Consider the following 18,209-nt stretch of genomic DNA (forward strand, 5'->3'; position numbering starts at 1 on the left):
AGTCAATTAGGGAGAACTCTTAAATAAGTAGAAGAAATACTTTCTTCTACTACTAAGTTCCTTCATTTAAGAAAGAACTCAGTGAATAGTGAAACATTAAGAAATATAGCCCTAGTCTCTTTTAATTTTTTTTCTTTTTTCTTTTTTTTGAGACGGAGTCTAGCTGTCACCCAGGCTGGAGTGCAGTGGCGCGATCTCGGCTCACTGCAGGCTCCGCCCCCGGGGTTCACGCCACTCTCCTGCCTCAGCCTCCTGAGAAGCTGGGACTACAGGAGCCCGCCACCTCGCCCGGCTAATTTTTTTTTTTGTATTTTTAGTAGAGACGGGGTTTCACTGTGTTAGCCAGGATAGTCTCGATCTCCTGACCTCGTGATCCACCTCGGCCTCCCAAAGTGCTGGGATTACAGGCGTGAGCCACCGCGCCTGGCCCTTTTTTTTTTTTTTTGGTGTTTTCCATAGAAAAATGAGAGGATGAGCTAAATCATCATCAAAGTTTCTTCAGAGCTCTGATATTATGTGATTTATATTTATACAAATTTATAAGGCATATGTGAAATTTTGTTACATGTATGTAATGCATAGTGATCAAGTTAAGGAATTTAGGGTGTCTGTCTCCTGAGTACAAGACATTTTTGTTTAACTATAATCACTCTACTATCAAACACTGAGTTTATTTCTTCTATCTAATTGTATATTTTTACTCTTTAACCCATTTCTCTTTGTCTTCCCCACTATGTATTTAATTAACCTGAGATAACAGACCCTTACACTGTTTGTATTAATCTACAGATATTATCTTCAGGAAAACAATAACACTGTCTATTTCTAGACATAATTTGTAAATCAAAACATGAGAATAGTACAGTTCTATTCCCTTTATGTACTCTGATTAAAATCAGTTTTACTGCACAAAGATTTGTTTTCAGAGGAATTTCCCAGGAAAGCCTTTTTTCTACACATCAAACTATGATCCTACTGTCACATTCAGAATTTGAGATCCTTTTAAAAAGAGGAATAGAAGATTCAAACTTATGTTACTACTAGCGAATGATAAATTTCCTTTGAAATGACTTTACACATTTAGGCTATCGTTACTATGCTACTTTTAAACTATGGTAGTAATTGAAGAATTTTCACGATATGGCTTTGCCCCAAAGTGTACCAAGCAGGAATTTGATTAACAGCAACCAACCAAGGAAAGCCTAAAGTTCCAGCCCTGGTGTGTTATTCCTTGTCTTCAATGTGCCTTAGGATCCTTCGACATTTCTGCTCCACAGTTGTGACAAAGGAAGTTCTGTACAAAATGTGACCATTTTAGGCAGAAAGAAAAGGGAGGGAGAAAGGGCACATACATGTGCCAGCTGAATGAGTCTCACTCAACAGCTTCTGCTTACATTTATTGGTAGAACTTAGTCATAGGCTCCCTACCTTTAAGGGAGGCTGGGAAATACAGTCTAGCTAATTATACTGCAACCCTTAGCTACATCGGGTTCTGTTCATAAAGAAGAAAGAGTAAATGAATATCATGTTGGCAACTAATCATCTCTGTTTTAAGTCTCAAAGTAAAAAATAGCAATCTGGGCCAGACATGGTGGCTCACACCTGTAATCCCAATATTTAGAGAGTCCAGGTTGGAAGGATCACTCAAGCACAGGAGTTTGAGACCAGCCTGGGCAACACAGTGAGTGAGACCCTGTCTTTACAAAAAATTAAAAATTAGCTGGATACTGTGGTGTGCGCCTGTAGTCCCAGGTACCTGGGGGGTTGAGGCAAGAGGTTACTTTGAGCTTGGGTGTTTGAGGCTATGATAAACTATGATTGTATTGCTGCACTCCAGCCTGTGCAAAAGAGTAAAACCTTGTCTCAAAAAAAAAGGAAAAAAAAAAAAAGAGAGAAAAAGTAAAAAACAAGCAAAGCAAACAAACAAAAAAGCAGACAAAAAATAGAAATGTGGCTCAGAGTTTAAAATAAAAACAATTAAAAGTCTAAGTGGACAAAAGAATGTAGTGTCTAAGAGAAAAGTTAGGCTTATTTCCTAACTGTGCTAGATTGTGACAGTTTCTTCCATATTTGTTGGTTGAATTCATTTGAGCTACCATGAGGTAGAGAAATAAAACCTGGACCAGTAGTCAGGAGAAGGAGTTTCCACTCTCAAATCTGCTGCATTGTTACTTGCAGTGAATTTATCTTTCTGAATTCCAGACTGAATTAATGATTTTCAAATTTTTCTTAAAGCTATGAAACACTTTGTTCAAACAGAGGCCACCTGTAAAATACCCAGCACTACTTGGGTTGAAGTTGGATGTGGTGATAGTAGATCAGAAATCCTACTTGGTTGGCTGGGTGCAGTGGCTCATGCCTGTAATCCTAGCACTTTGGGAGGCCGAGGTGGGTAGATCACTTGAGGTCAGGAGTTTGAGACCAGCCTGGCCAACAGGTGAAACCCCCCTCTCTACAAAAATAGAAAAATTAGCCAGGTGTGGTGGCTCACACTGGTAATCCCAGCTACTCAGGAGGCTGAGGCAAGAGAATCACTTGAACCCGGGAGGCAGAGGTTATAGTGAGCCAAGATCACACCACTGCACTCCAGCCTGGATGACAGAGTGAGACTGTCTCAAACAACAACAACAGTAACAACAAAGAATTCCTACATGGTTTCTGAGCCTTTTCCTGACTTTAATATTCCACATGTCACCATTAAGGTGACACCAAACCCTAGTTGCCCTAAGAAGCCACGTGGTACCACTTGGAGTACATCTAGGCATTATTAAATGTACTTTTCAAAACACTGTCTTTTATTTTGTTCAACAAATGAGTTACATTTCCCTTTTCTTTTCGTTACTTATTTTCAATAGTTTCCGTTTTGTAAAACTTCTTACTACATTCTTTTCAAACTGTGGAAATAGTGTGTGTCTCCTGGGAAATTCTCAGAGGTTTAAATTTTTGCATTTTCCCCCAAATTTGTTTGGCTTCCTACATGGATTTTTTTTTTTTTTAAACCCTCTGCCCAATACTTAAATCACATTTACAACATCACACATAGCTCATGGGGGGAATAGTAATGTTTTTGCTTCAAAGGTCATCATAACAGGAGGTCAGTGAAAAATCAAACATGACTTTAAAAACATAAGAGCAGAAAGACACCCACAAAACTGGGCATGTGGATTGAGCGCTAGATGGGTGGTCAACCCAACCCAGACACTCCAGCAGTAGTCCAACCACATAACAGACCGGAAAACTCCAAAGTTGCTAACTAAGAAGCTAGTTTTATTTTTTTTTTTTTTCAAGAATTCTATTTCTAGTCACTGGTATCAAGAGGTAGAAAATGTGCTGATTTCTTGTGTTACTTCATATTGGTCTTTTATATAAGGTGTTTTTATGAAGATATAAAATGTATTTACACTTTGGGGTTTTAGGAACATAGAATAATACTCAATAACTCAGCATTTTCTTAGTGTACCAATTGAAATCATCAAAAATAACCCTTAATTTTTGCATACTACATGTTTATAAGTTAAAATAAAAGTTTTAATGAGCTAGTAGTTCACATAGTTTCATTAGTTTATTTTTTACTATTCTGAATAAAATCTTAGACTTATAAAATCTTATCACTTTAACGTTGCCTGTTAATTCAGGATTCCGTGAAGTATTTTCTTTATGTTGGAAATCAAAATTTTGGAGTTAATCATATTTTAAACATAATGAAATTTATAAAGTGTATGAATTGCTGAACAGTTTATATCTGTGCACATCAGAAAATGTGGCAGAGTGACAGTCTGGCTTTTGATCATTAAATTAAAAAAAAACAAATATTTGTTTAGTTATTAAAGCATATTATTTGGAATATTTGATACTCACATCCATATATTTATTTTGGTCATTCACCTTTAAGATAGAGTTAGAGACAATTCTTCTTTCACATGCCAAAAGAGTATGGGATAAAAAATGTCCTTTACTGTATGAGTTCATGTCCTTTGTAGGGACATGGATGAAGCTGGAAACCATCATTCTCAGCAAACTATCTCAAGGACAGAAAACCAAACACCGCATGTTCTCACTCATAGGTGGGAATTGAACCATGAGAAAACTTGGACACACGGTGGGGAACATCACACACCACACACCGGGGCCTGTCTTGGGGTGGGGGGAGGGGGGAGGGATAGCATTAGGAGAAATAACTATTGTAAATGACGAGTTAACGGGTGCAGCAAACCAACATGGCACATGTATACATATGTAACAAACCTGCACGTTGTGCACATGTACCCTAGAACTTAAAGTAAAAAATAAAATAAAATAAGAAAAAAATGTCCGTTACTTTGTTGTTTTTTTTAAATTGAGTTATAATTGAATATCTCTAGCTTAGATCTTTTCCCTTATTTCCAGACACACACATATATAGTAACTCCCTGACATATGAAATGGAATTATTATTAGAGAAACATGAATAATCCCAAAATTCACCTATCAAAATAATTTTCCTATAAGAAATTATGGCAAAGGACTTTGTAACATAGTTTTCAAAGCTGTGTGGCTTCCTGTTAATTTTCTATATGTTAACAGACTGAACCAAAACACCAAGGACCACAGTCCTCCACTCTTGGGCACCCCTAGAAGAGAAGATTGACACCCACTCCTCCTGTTCTTACCTTCTTGGTATGCCCTGTGGAGTGCTGGCCAATAAACATAGTCAAGGGGAAGGATTTCTCTGGCTTTTTTTCTTTCTCCCACCAGATTTCCCAGTAAGCAAGACAACTAGAACACAGTTGGTTTTTTGTTTGTTTGTTTGTTTGTTTTTGTTTTGTTTTGCTGTGATTCAAGGCTAAATCAAAGTGATTAAAATTCAAAAAGCAAATTTTGCAATGTGGAAAATTCAAGTATAGCCAACTATTTCAAAACTACAAAACTACAAGTCTAGAGTTAGCAGCAGCTTACAGTGCTGTTGGCTAGTTTACTACGTCTGCAGACCGTGCAGTGAGAGTGTGCGGCCCAGACAGAGATGCATGCTGTTTTGAGGGCTGCAAGGGTAAACCGTATACCGTATAAACCAAGAAGTGTGCTCTAGTCAATTTTCTAGCAGCTATCCCAGGTTACCCCAAAATGACCTCATCATATTCTCTCCTCAACAGATTCACTTTTTAGTATTCCCTGTCTCACCTGAATTACTGTAGTAACCCTCTGGCTCCCCTGAATCATTTACACTTACACTTTGGCCAGAATGATTTTTCTGAAACACCAATCTGATGAAGCCACTCGCTAAAATGTCTAAAGTGGCTCTCGGTCAATTTTAGGGTAAAAATCTAGACATGGCCTAAGAGGCTGTTGACCATCAGGGCCTGTCTTTTAGTCCAACTTCATTTCTCTCTTTACCCCTGTGTACACGCAGGCTCCAACTGCATCTAAAGCATGGAGTTTTCTAAAAGCACCTTCAGGCCCATGCTTTCATGCTGTAGCATCTGTGGTTCCTGCTGCTTGGAATTCCCTTCTCCATTATTTGGCCTGTTACTCATCTTCGAAAACTTATTTAAGCATGACCTTTTCTGGGAAGTTTCCTTGGGAATCTTCCCTGGAGCCCTCTCATCCTCCAGCATCTTTTAACATAGCATTTACCTTGGGGATTTGCAATTGTGGATCCACCAGGGACATCTCTGAACGCAATGGGTGCTCTTTGTTTTTAAGTGTTTACAATGTGTAGTTCAGTGCTTGACCCTCAGTAGAAGCTCACTAAATAAATATTTGCTGAATGAGTGAATGGATGGTCAGAAACCATACGACTTGGCTTGGAATGGGCTGTTCAGTAGTTTGTCTCTTGGGGCATGTAGAATCGAGATCACAGAGTATATCCAGATGGACTAGATTTCTTGTTGTGTATGTAAGCCTTAAAAACTGAGGATTCTAGTGTACATAAACCAACTAAAATTGATCTCTGGGATAGATAAGCAGATACTAAGAGTGTCCAACTACTAGTGGTGGTAACAGTGGTGGAGGTGAAGATCCATTAATTACCAGGATGTAAGAATCAAGATGTGATTGTGGTGATGAGGAGAAATTAATTTAAATATTTTCTGTTCAATTATATTTAGGAATAATAAAAATTCTGAAAATAGTCTAAGTTTTTGCTTTTAAAGAAATGATAAAATTTGAGGCTGGGTGCGGTGGCTCAGGCCTGTTATCCCAGCACTTTGGGAGGCCGAGGCAGATGGATTGCTTGAACTCGGGAGTTCGAGACCAGCCTGGGCAACAGATGGAAACCCCATCTCTACTAAAAATACAAAAATTAGCTGGGCGTGCTGGCATGTGCCTGTAGTCCCAGCTACTGTGGAAGCTGAGGCAGGAGGATCACTTGAGCCTGGGAGGCGAAGGTTGCAATGAGCAGAGATCGTGCCACTGCACTCCAGCCTGGGTGATAAAGCAAGACCCTGTCTCAGGAAAAAAAAAAAAAAAAAAATCAAGTAAGAAAGTAATTTCATTTCTGTGGGGAAAGTATTTGGTTAATATTCTTCCTGAGTGTTTATATATTTATATAAATTGTGTGAATTTTCAGTAAGTGAAAAGCAGTTCTTGTTATTGCTTATCTAATATTTTTATTACAGTTTCTGTAAACATGAGTATGCCTTTGGGGGAAGACAGAGGAGCATGGAAGCCATAAGAAAAAACAAACGGATTCTAAGGTATAAACAAAGCGCAGATGGTTGTTGGCCATGCTGCAGGGATTTCTTATTTGTCTTCTCAGTAGTGTTAGCTAATTTTGTCTTCCAATCTCCAATTCCTTATAGGACCTGGACACATTGAACTTCCCAGGGCCCCTCAGATTCTAGCACATAAACTCAGAGCCAAATTCACAGCCAGCTCTCCTTCAAACTGCCTTATCTGTTTTTGACTTAATTAGAAGGGCCTTTTAACAACTTTCCATTTGAGTCCTAAGAAAAGCCTAGTTCATTAGGCAATAAAGCCACCGTGCTGGCCCCTAATCAAGGTCAGTACATATCATTATACGACTGATCCAAATCTGAGTTGGTTCAGTTATTTCATTTGTTCATTGTCCACAATGTTCCAGTCACAGTACCAGGTGTTCAGAGTGTGGTGTTAGAGACAAGATTCAAAGTGAGTAATTTTAGACCAATGTCATATGTGCCATTATAGAAGTATTGCTGAAAATGGAATTTATATAAATAAGCATGTGAGTTGTTCACTAAACAGGGATGGGCAAGAAAGACCTTACAGAAGAGATGAATATCTTAGTGAGTATCTTAGCAGGATTTCAAAGAATGAACTAGAGTTTTGCAGGCAGATGAGACAGGAAGGGTGCCAGGGAGAAAGGAAAGCATGGGCAAGGGCTCAGAAGGTGGGGAACAATGTGATATAGTTTGAGGTACTGGAGTATAAAGTTAACAAGAGGTGAATATTTAGAAGGGAGGATGGAGAAGTGGGCAGAGAGCAGATTATCAGGTTAAAGTATTAGAAATTAGTATTGAAGTTTACTAGAAGCCAGCAGCACATTCAATGCAAGCAGGTGCCATGGTCATATTGGTTTTAGTTTAGTAATCAGTATAGAAGATGGATGAGAGGGGGTGAGTCTGGAGGCAGTAAGCATAGTTGGTAGTAGCAGTCTCCATGTGACCTGACAGGGGCCTTTACTAGCCCAGTGGTGGGCATTTTTTATGCATTCGTCTTTCTTCTAGGCTGTGAATTTCTTATAACGAGGGTATGGTCTTCCTCACACTTGTTTCTTCACACTGTTGCCTACTATCATACCTGACATGCAGTAAATTATCATAGCAAGACAAAAAATCCTTTAAACGTGTACTGTTTATTACTCTGTTGGACTATGATGAGAGCATCTTATTGTATAGCTATTTAAAATTATTTATGAAGATAATATTTTTTGTGTTGGAAATGCTACAATAATTTAGTTGTGAGATTTATAAATAAGATTTATTGTTCACATTTGTTTTATGTTTTCATATATATATGATGAAATAGACAATTTACTCTGTAAGTCTTAAATATAAAAATGATTCATTATTTCTTTCTGAGCCAGGGATGTGCTTGAATTTTTTTCTCCAGTAGTAGCAATAGATGTATACAAATTAACATATATTTCTCATTCCATTCTTATATAAAATAGCATACACAACTAGTTTGAACAGCTAGAGCATAATAAACTCAAACTCTTTATGGATTCACTCTTTCCCTACCACAGTTGAAATATTAGGTAAGTTCTATATCTTTTTCATCCCCTTTTGGATAATAAAAGAAGTACTCTAGTCACTTACAGTCAGAAACCCATTTCAGTAATTAAAATGACTAGTCCATGCAATAATCAGTAATCTCAGTTTCCTGTAAATTTAAAAGCTCTCATTTCCCATGTTGGCTCCACTGCCATTCCCCTAACCACTGGCTCTGTGTTTTTCACTGTTCCTTGGTGGAGAAAGAGGGAGGAGAGGCAAAGGCAGGGATGCTAGTGGTCTGCATTGGCTTGTTACATTAGGCTAGTGCAAAAGGAATTGCAGTTTTTGTCATTACTTTAAAGTCAAAAACCGCAATTACTTTTGCACCAACCTAATATGCTCTCAGCTGATGTGGGGCACTCTTGTGGGTTCTGCAGAAATTCCCTCACTAGAACCAGCTTGTCTCTTTCTCTCTGCTTGTTTGCTTCAATAGCTCCTCAGCTTCTACATCAGTTAGTACCCCATAGCTTCTTTATGCCCAGGTTGCCTCATCCTCAGAAAAAAAATCCTTTTAAAAGAAACTCTTACCCAGATGTCATCTAAAGAGCCCACACTGGGTCATGGAAACACCAACCTCTGCTTTATTGTCCGTGGAAGTGCAGCTGGCTCCAAGGACAGCTGTGTCACTTTGCATTGCCTCTAAGTAGGCAACTCCAACTATAGAGTCTTTTGCCTGAAATTTCTCAAAGGTGGACTAAACACATGTCTCCTCTGTCCTCCAAGATTTAGGGAATCGACATTAAGCCCTCTGTGAGGTGTTCTTGATGGCTGTCTTACAGATGAGGGAGATGAAAAGTAGCAACAGCCTCCAACAACATTCTACAGAGAAATTCTTATGTCTCTCAGTTTCCCCAATATCAACTGTTTCAGACCCTTAAGTAGATGTTGAGTCACTAAGCAGTTTCAGTCCACTTCCTTTCAGGTCTTGTTTAGGAGGTCCATTGCCTTATTTTAGAATGTGGGAGAACTTGCTACCTATTGTTCCTGTTTTGATTTTGGGGGCCTCCCCCAAAACTCAGACAGAAAGAATCTTTCCTTAATACCTTGTTACAGAGACAAGTGTAAGATACCTGTAAATCATGGCCATAAACTGGAATACAATGACTTGGTTTATTGGAGATGTAAATGCTTAACTTTGGCATACAATAAGCACAATATTGACGTACAACAATACTGAGCATCATTTTAAAATGTAAAATCAAACAGAAATCAGTAAAATCAACAAAAATTGCTTACCATCTCCTAAATGCCAGTTTATTCCAGGTGCTTGATGTGCAAAGGTTAAGCATATGATTCCCTTCCTCATGGAGCTAGCTATCTAGCGAGAGAATAAAATGCTGAAATGTGTTCAAACGTAATTACAATACCACTTAACATCACGATGGAAAGTTCTACAAACACTTCAGGGCACATGGAAGATGGAGTATCTGAGTTTAAGAAAGTCTTTGCAAAGGATGTTTGAACAGGCTCTTGAATGAAGATAGGACTTCTCTAAGAAGAAAGGAGGAAAGAGCATCTCAGATGGCACAATGAGATGTGTAAAGGCTGGTTAGGGAAGGTTAGGATGGTGTGGTGTGGGAACTGTGAAGAAAGTGTAGCTGGTACATAAGGCTGGAGCAGTTACAAGATAATTGGGAAATTGCAATGACTGTTTTAAGCCAAAAAGTTTAAACTTCCTACAGACAATAGGAAATTATAATTATTACTATTTTTTACTTTTCAAGTGTTTACATAAAAATATCACACACATTTTACATCAATGTATAAAGATGATCATACATACTGTTTTTCCTCTTCGTTTTTTAATTGGCTCCTGCCTCCCACTTTTCTCTTTCCTTCCTGTCTTATCCCCCTTCTCTACCCACATCTTTCCTTCCCCAACTCATGTTCACAGTTATTTCGTATCCTTTCTTTGTTTTCTCCTTGGTTATATAATTATATTCAAGCATACAGTATATGTATATATTCAATATCCATATACATAGGGTTTTTTTGGCCATTGTTCGCTTTACAAAAGAATACTTTGCATATTTTTCTGCAACTTGCTTTTTTTACTTGACTATTCTTGGAGGAAATGTCTCCAAGTCAACAGGACTAGCTCATTGCAGGCTTTTAAATGACATAATCAGAATTTCATATCTGAGATATGATGTTACAGTGGACAATGAGTTTAAAAGGGGATAGAAACTAGAGGAAGGAGATAAACTGAGACACTAATCAAGTGAAAAATGATGGGGGCTTTAGCCAATGCAGTCACGGTTTTGGCAAGGACATGTCCTTAGCACATACAAGTCTCAAATAAAAAACGATTTACTATATAATGCATCTCAGTAAAATGCCAATGCCCACCATCATCTGTGTCTAAAAATTTATATTAGATGCTCTAAATGTGCTGCTTCAGAAGCATAGGTTCAAAATATTTACCATTAGATTAGCTGGAGTTTTGAAAAAAGGTGCTTTCTTCTCCCATATACATCCATATTTATTTCTCTACTTCCTCCTTTATTCTGCATATTTTCCTGCAAAATATCCCTAATCTCAAACTAGTTTTGAAACTCAATAACTAAATCCACTGATGGTTTAGTTTAGAATTCATATCTACATTGTCTTTGAATAACAGCGACATTTTCCATCTTCCAGTAATACTATAATCCTTCTTTAGGTTGCTCAGTATTGGATGTGATTATACTACTTTTTATCCAGATTGCAATTAATGCAATCATGTAACACATTACTAATGCCAACTAGTGGTCTTAGCATATTATAGTATAAATTTTCACAAGTTTTCTATATTTATAAATGCCTTTTCAACATCCAAACTGGGTAAATATTTCACTGGAACACCCAGTATATCATTATCAGTCCTGTTAAACAAGTCTGGTTATTCTGCGAATAAAACCCCGCTTGTCATAATCACGACAAAGACAACATGACCTTCCCAACCTTCTGCCCCCAGATATAATTTTCAACCTCTGTCTAGCCAGTAATTTTGTTTTGTTTTGTTTTGTCTTTGAGTTGGAGTCTCTCTCTGTCACCCAGGCTGGAGTGCAGTGGCATCATCATAGCTCACTACAGCCTTGAACTCCTGGGCTCAAGCGATCCTCCTGCCTTCGCCTCCCAAGGAGCTAAAACCACAGGTGAGTGTCACCATGCCTGGCTTGTTTTTTAAAAGATTTTTGCAGAGACAAGGTCTTACTTTATTGCCCAGTCTGGTTTCCAACTCCTGGGCTCAGCTCGCTTTGATCTCCCAAAATGCTGGGATTACAGATGTGAGCTGTTGTGCCCAGCCCGGTAATTTGTTACTAATCATAAAGCACCTAGCATTTTAAGAATTTAATTGTTTTAAAAATTAATTTAAAAAATGTAAATATTTCAGAAAAATACATAGAATAATAGAACATCTATGGCCAGAACTAATAATTGTTAACATTTTGTCTTACTTATTTCCCATTAACCACCAATGTTAATCCTAATCTACTCTTCCTTACCTATATAATCTCTATGATGAATTTGGTGTGCATCTTTCTTGTTCATGTTTATTTTTTATACACATAAGTATCATAAATATTTTATAACTTTTGGTTTTAAAATGTTTATAGTAGTTACATTACTACATTTATCATTTTCACCTTCCTTTCCCCTCAATATCATTTTCTGAGAACTAAAACATATATAACTAAACCTATTTTAGTAGGACCAACAGTATTTCAAGGATTATGCATATTTGTATATTTGTGTTTCTATGGGCACACACTCAAAACTTGTCCACCATCGATGTTAGGGGCTGAATGAATTTGTCCTCTTAAAATTCACATGTTGAGGCTGGGCATGGTGGCTCATGCCTGTAATCCCAGCACTTTGGGAGGCCGAGGCAGGCAGATCACCTGAGGTTGGGAGTTTGAGACCAGCCTGACCAACATGGAGAAACCTGTCTCTACTAAAAATACAAAATTAGCTGGGCGTGGTGGTGCATGCCTGTAATCCCAGCTACTTGGGAGGCTGAGGCAGGAGAATTACTTGAACCTGGGAGGTGGAGGTTGCAGTGAGCCGAGAGTGCGCCATTGCACTCCAGCCTGGGCAACAAGAGCAAAACTCTGCCTCAAAAAAAAAAAAAAAAAAATTAACATGTTGAAGTCCTCACCCCCAACATGATGGTATTAGGAGGTAGGGTCTTTGGGAAGCAATCAGGTTTGGATGAGGTCATGAGAGTGGGCCCTCCATGATATTATTAGTGCCCTTATAAGAAGAAGAGGAGACATGAAAAAGTTTTCTGCCTCTTTTTTTCTCTCTCTGCACAAAGAGGTTATATGAATAGACAGTGAGATGGCAGCTATCTCCAAACCAGGAAGAAGGCTTTCACTAAGAACCAAATCCATCAGCACCTTCATCTTGGACTTCCTAGCCTCCAGATCTATTAGAAATAAATGTCTGTTGTTTAACCCATCCAGTCTATGGTGTTTTGTTACAGAAACCCAAGTTAAGACAGCCAGGAAGTGGAATCACCAGGTCATAGCATATGCCCATTTCCCATTTGAAATTTAACTATATGTTGCCAAGTTACTCTTCAAAGTGGCTGTGCCAACTTACACTCTTTTTTTAGGATACCTATTATTTGACATTGTTATTCAATAATGAGATGGATAAGAAGGCTGTCTCATTATTGTTTAAATTGTGTTTAAAAATTACTTGCCAGATTGAGGTTGAAAATGTTACCTGGGGGCAGAAGGCTGGAAGAGGTCATGTTATCTTTATCATGATTGTGACAAACAGGGTTTTAAATTGTGTTTTTCTGATTGCAAATGAATATATATGTGGATTTATATATGCATATTTTTTCTATGTATAAAATCCCAGTAGAAACTTTGATCTGAATTAATGCTATATGATAAAGTGAGAATTGGAATTTATCAGAGAATTAATCCACAAAATTGGTATTCCACCATTTATCTCCAAAACATTTAAGTTTTCCAGTTTGCTAGACAGTGTAAGTATTAGGAAGTCAAACTCTTACAGTTATAATTTATTATAACAGTGGTACTTCAGAGCTCAACTTGAGCGAGAAAAAATTATATTTAAGGCAGAAGACTATTTGACTATGAAATAACAAAATCATAATCAGTTTGAATGTCAATTGAGAGAAGGTAAAGACAAAAAACGAGATTACTTGCTTTTTTTCTTTTGAATGATTTGTTTGAATTTGTATATTAAGTTCTTTGATACCACCCAAATTTGAATAACTATATGGTTATAAAGGAGAAACAAGAATGCAAAACACTGGTCTCAAGTGATAACTGGGCACATCTACACAAAATCTTTGCTTTTTTTCTTACCACACAACTAACTGAAACATAGACTGCAAAAAAATTGACCATTGTAAAAATAGTAAGTCTCCCATTGAATCAGTTCAAATTCATACGGAGTGCTGTGGACGAAAGGAAATAGGGTATGATTTGAAATGGCATTTGAACTGCCCTTTAGATAATAATTAATTATTCTCTTAAATGAAACTTTTGTTTTAAGAGAACAATTTTTTTTTCTCCCAAGAATTAAAAAGAGCCTGGGGAGAATATAGGAAGTGCAGGGTGGTCCATATAAAATAATGGATCACTATAATTCTAAATGGAACCCATTTTTCATGAGCCCCACAAAATTGTTGCTGATTTCCAGATTCGAGTATTTCTTTCATAACGGAAAACTAAACCTTGGTGGGAGAATGCTGATTTTTGATTGATTTTGGCTCTTAGGGAAGCCACATGAAAAAGAAAGAAAGAATCGAGAATGAAAGAAAGAAAGGAGAGGGGAAAGGAAGGGGAGCGGAGGGGAGGGGAGCTGAAGGGAGGGGAGGGGAGGGAAGGGAAGGGAAGGGAAGGGAAGGGAAGGGAAGGGAAGGGAAGGGAAGGGAAGGGAAGGGAAGGGAAGGGAGCGGTGACTCAAGCCTGTAATCCCAGAACTTTGGGAGGCCAAGGCGGGCAGATCATGAGGTCAGGAGATCGAGGCCATCCTGGCCAACATGGCAAAAACCCGTCTCTACTAACAACAACAACAACAACAAATTAGCTGGATGTGATGGTATGTGCCTGTAATCCCAGCTACTCAGGAGGCTGAGGCAGGAGAATCGCTTGAACCCGGGAGGCAGAGGTTGCAGTGAGCCAAGATCGCACCGTTGTGCTCCAGCCTGGCAACAGAGCGAGACTCTGTCTCAAAAAAAGAAAAAAAAAAAAGAATTAATGAATGGAAGGAAGGAAAGAAGGAAGGAAGGAAGGAAGGGAGGGAGGGAGGAAGAAAGGAAGGAAAGAGAGAAAAGGAAGGATGGAGGGACAGAGGGAGGGAAGGAAAAAGAGAGACAGGAGGTGGGATGGGAGGGAGGGAGGGAGGGAGAAAGGAAGAAAGGGAGGAAGGAAGAAAGGTAGAAAGGATGGGTCCCTGTGATTTTGGCACTGGAATGGCTTGGGTTCAAACTCTGGCCCTACCATTAGTTTTTTTTACATTTGATCTTAGCCAAAAGTCTGAGAGGAAGAAGAAGTTCTACCTTAGTTTTTTGGGTAAGTCACTTAAATAGCTAGAGTTTTTGTTTCCTTCATATGAAAAGTAGAGAGAACAATACATGTCTTATAGAGTTCTTGTGAAAATGAAATGAGGGACTCTATAAATTGAATAACTTATGGCTGCCACATGTAGTAGCTCATTCCTGTCCAAATTTCCCATCTTTAGGAGTTTAAAAATATTTTTTTCAAAAGTGTAGAATTAAAATGAAATATTTTTCATTGAATAAGTTATTTTGCATGAATTCTGGTACCATATCTCACTGGCCCCAAACATTAGTATTCAATCAAGTCATTAATAAAACTTCTTGCAAAATACCTTTATTCCATATAGTTTAGACTTAACAGCATTTCTCAAGTGTGCTTCCCAGAATGTTACTCTCATGAAATTCCCTTGTAAAGAAGGTTTTCCTAATCTCATAAATTTGGAAAATGCTGTACTTTTCCTCATTACCTCTCTGAAAAGTCTCCCAGTCAATATAGCTGTTTAAATTTGTTTAAGCGTATGTTTTTCTATTTCATTTGGCCATGGAAATTTTTTTAGGTAATTTCTATTTATAGTGCATGGAATACGTTTTGTGAAATGTTCATATAAGTGATCTGATTGGTTCCAGCAATGCAGCATGCAAATATAGTCATACTTCTTTTGATGAAAAAAAATGTGAAGACTTGATTTGCCATTATTAGCAGGACCTTATCGTGTTTGGCCACCATGTTCATCATTTTCTACCCTACGCCATTCTCTTGAGTTGTCTAAGAATTCTGATATTTGTTACTCAATCCAAAATGTTTTTTTTCTGCTTTCAAACACAAATCAGAGAATAAACTGAAAGCCTAATTTCCTTCTGCCAGAGGCTAGTGTTGCATAGTTCAACAGAAGCTGGTCCAGATGCCTCTCTTTGCTAGCCTTGACATTGAACATGGTGCCTCATACTGGGGCAGTGATGTTAGAGTGTCATCATATAGTCATTGTGCATTCACTGCTCCCCAAAGAACAACACAGTCTGGAGGGACTGGCTTCAGACTCAGCCTTGCTTCCTAACCACATAGACTCTCATGTTGAGTCTGGGCTGTCAGCTCAGACTCCCTTTGCCCTCCTGGTGAGTTCCCTCTTGCAGCCTTGCTGTTCTTTTGGACCAGGAGATGATGTACAGAGTCAGCCTAGTCTATTTGATCAGTTTCTGTAACCTGAAATCTTGGGGAATAGGGTGGAGTCTTTGTAGCTTTCCTCACTGAAGGCCCTCATCTCCTGATTCAAATTGGTTGAACCACTCCCTAGAACCCTGAATGCTACAGGAATTCAGTGAGAATTAGACTCATTAAGTCAGACCTATTAACAGAACCTAGTATAACATTTCCTGGGACCATCGTTTATTCCTACACTTAATTTTCATAATTAAGAGGGGTCAATTCACTGACTTACTAGATATTTACTGTGTCAACCATGTACCAGAAACTGTCTTAGGACTGGGATATAGCAATTAACACAACAAATAATGTTTCTGCTCTGTTGGAACTTATGTTGTAAGGTAGGGAAAAAGACAATGAACAAATCATATACATCAATTACTGATGAATGTTCTGAAGGAAGAATAAGGGTATATAAAGTGATGGAGGTAGTGCCTTATTTCATATAGAATGATTATAGAAATATTATATGTCATTCTATATAATATAAGACACTACTCCCATCACTCTGTATACCTATATACCTTCATCTTCAGTGAAGGCTTCTCACCTGGAGTCTCATTTGAGAACAAAAGTGACAGAGCAAGCCATGTGGACATTTTGAGGGACTCCCTTCTAGGCAGAGGAAAATATGATTGCCAAGAGGTAGGAGGGTACTTGGAATACTTGAGGAATATCCAGGAATCCATTGTTATTGCATCAGCATTTGTAGGAGAATAATAGGAGATGAAATCAGAGAATATGTGGGGTGGATCACAAGGAGGTAATTCAGGGTCCTGCATGCTGTGGTTAGGCTTTGGATTTCATTATGAGTGATGGGAAGCCAAGGAATATCTGTCAACAAAATTTTGACATGATTTTATTTCTGTTTTATAAGAATTACTAGATACCGTGTAAATACAGTTACCTGTAAAAAGGGCATGGTTAGAAACAGGGAGACTAGTTTAGCAGCCCATTGCAGTAGTATAGTGACAGATGATCAAGCTTTCAATTAGGGTGTTAGAAGTGTGAAGAAGTAGTTGGTTAGGAATATATGTTGAAGATAGAGCTTTATGGGATTTATCAATGAATTAAGTTGGAGGTATGAGAGTCTCTTAGACCATTTGTTGTGCTATGACAAAATACATGAGACTGAGTAATTTACAAATAACAGAAATTTATTTCTTACAATTCTGGAGGCTGGGAAGTATAAGATTAAGGTGCTGACATTCATGTCTGGTGAGGGTCTACTTGCTACATTCTCACATGGTAGAAGGGGTGAATGCTGTGTCTTCACAAGTGGAAGACAGAAGGGCAAAAGAGGGCCTAGCTAGTTCTCTCCAGCCCTTTTATAAGGTTGCTAATTCCATTCATGAGGGCAGAGCTCTAGTTGTCTAATTATCTCCTAAAGACCTTACCTCCTAATACTTTTGCACTGGGGATTAAGTTTCAACATGAACACAAACATTTAAACCACAGCAGAAAGAAAGAGAGAGCCTATGAAGATACTGAGTTTTCCGGCATAAACAACTGAAATTGTGGAGATACCATTTATTCAAACAAAGTAGATTGGAGGAAGTGTTGGTTTTGGGTGGTGAAGGAGTAATCATAAGTTTGGATTTGGGCATGTTAAGTTTGAAATGCCTTTCAGATATCCAAGTAAACATGTTAAGTATGCAACTGGATATATTAGCCTGGAGTAGAAGGGAGACATTAGTGATAATGATTAAATTTGAATCCTTATCATTTAAGGTATGTAAAGCCATAGCATTGGATGAAATTACCTAGATGGTGTCAGTAGAGAATGGAAGCAAAGAGCATTGACATCTGAGGAGTGGGACATTCCAGTGATTCAAGTTTACAAGATGAGTAGGTGACAGTTGAAAGGAGGAGAATGAGAGTAAATGATATTTCAAGAGTCAAGTAAAGAACGTATTTCAAAATCACATTGACCACTGGCTTTGACAACATGGACACTGATTACATTAACAAGAGCAATTATAGTTTTAGACGTGTACATAAGGCAGGGAGTGCATTCAGGAAGTAGAGACAACTCTTTCAGAAGAGACTTATGTCAAGAAAGCAGACAAATCATGATATGTTTGGTGGGAGCTATGAGGTCAAAGTACTTTTTTTTTCAAGTTGATAGATACTAATGCATTATCATAGGGGAATGGGAAGGATTTAGTAGTTAGTGTAATAAGTTGATGATACAGGAAACAGAAGGGAAAATTGTACTTTACATAGGTGAGAATCTCACTTAAATAGG

This window comes from Symphalangus syndactylus, chromosome 11, assembly GCF_028878055.3.
Source record: "Symphalangus syndactylus isolate Jambi chromosome 11, NHGRI_mSymSyn1-v2.1_pri, whole genome shotgun sequence".
NCBI lineage: Eukaryota > Metazoa > Chordata > Mammalia > Primates > Hylobatidae > Symphalangus > Symphalangus syndactylus.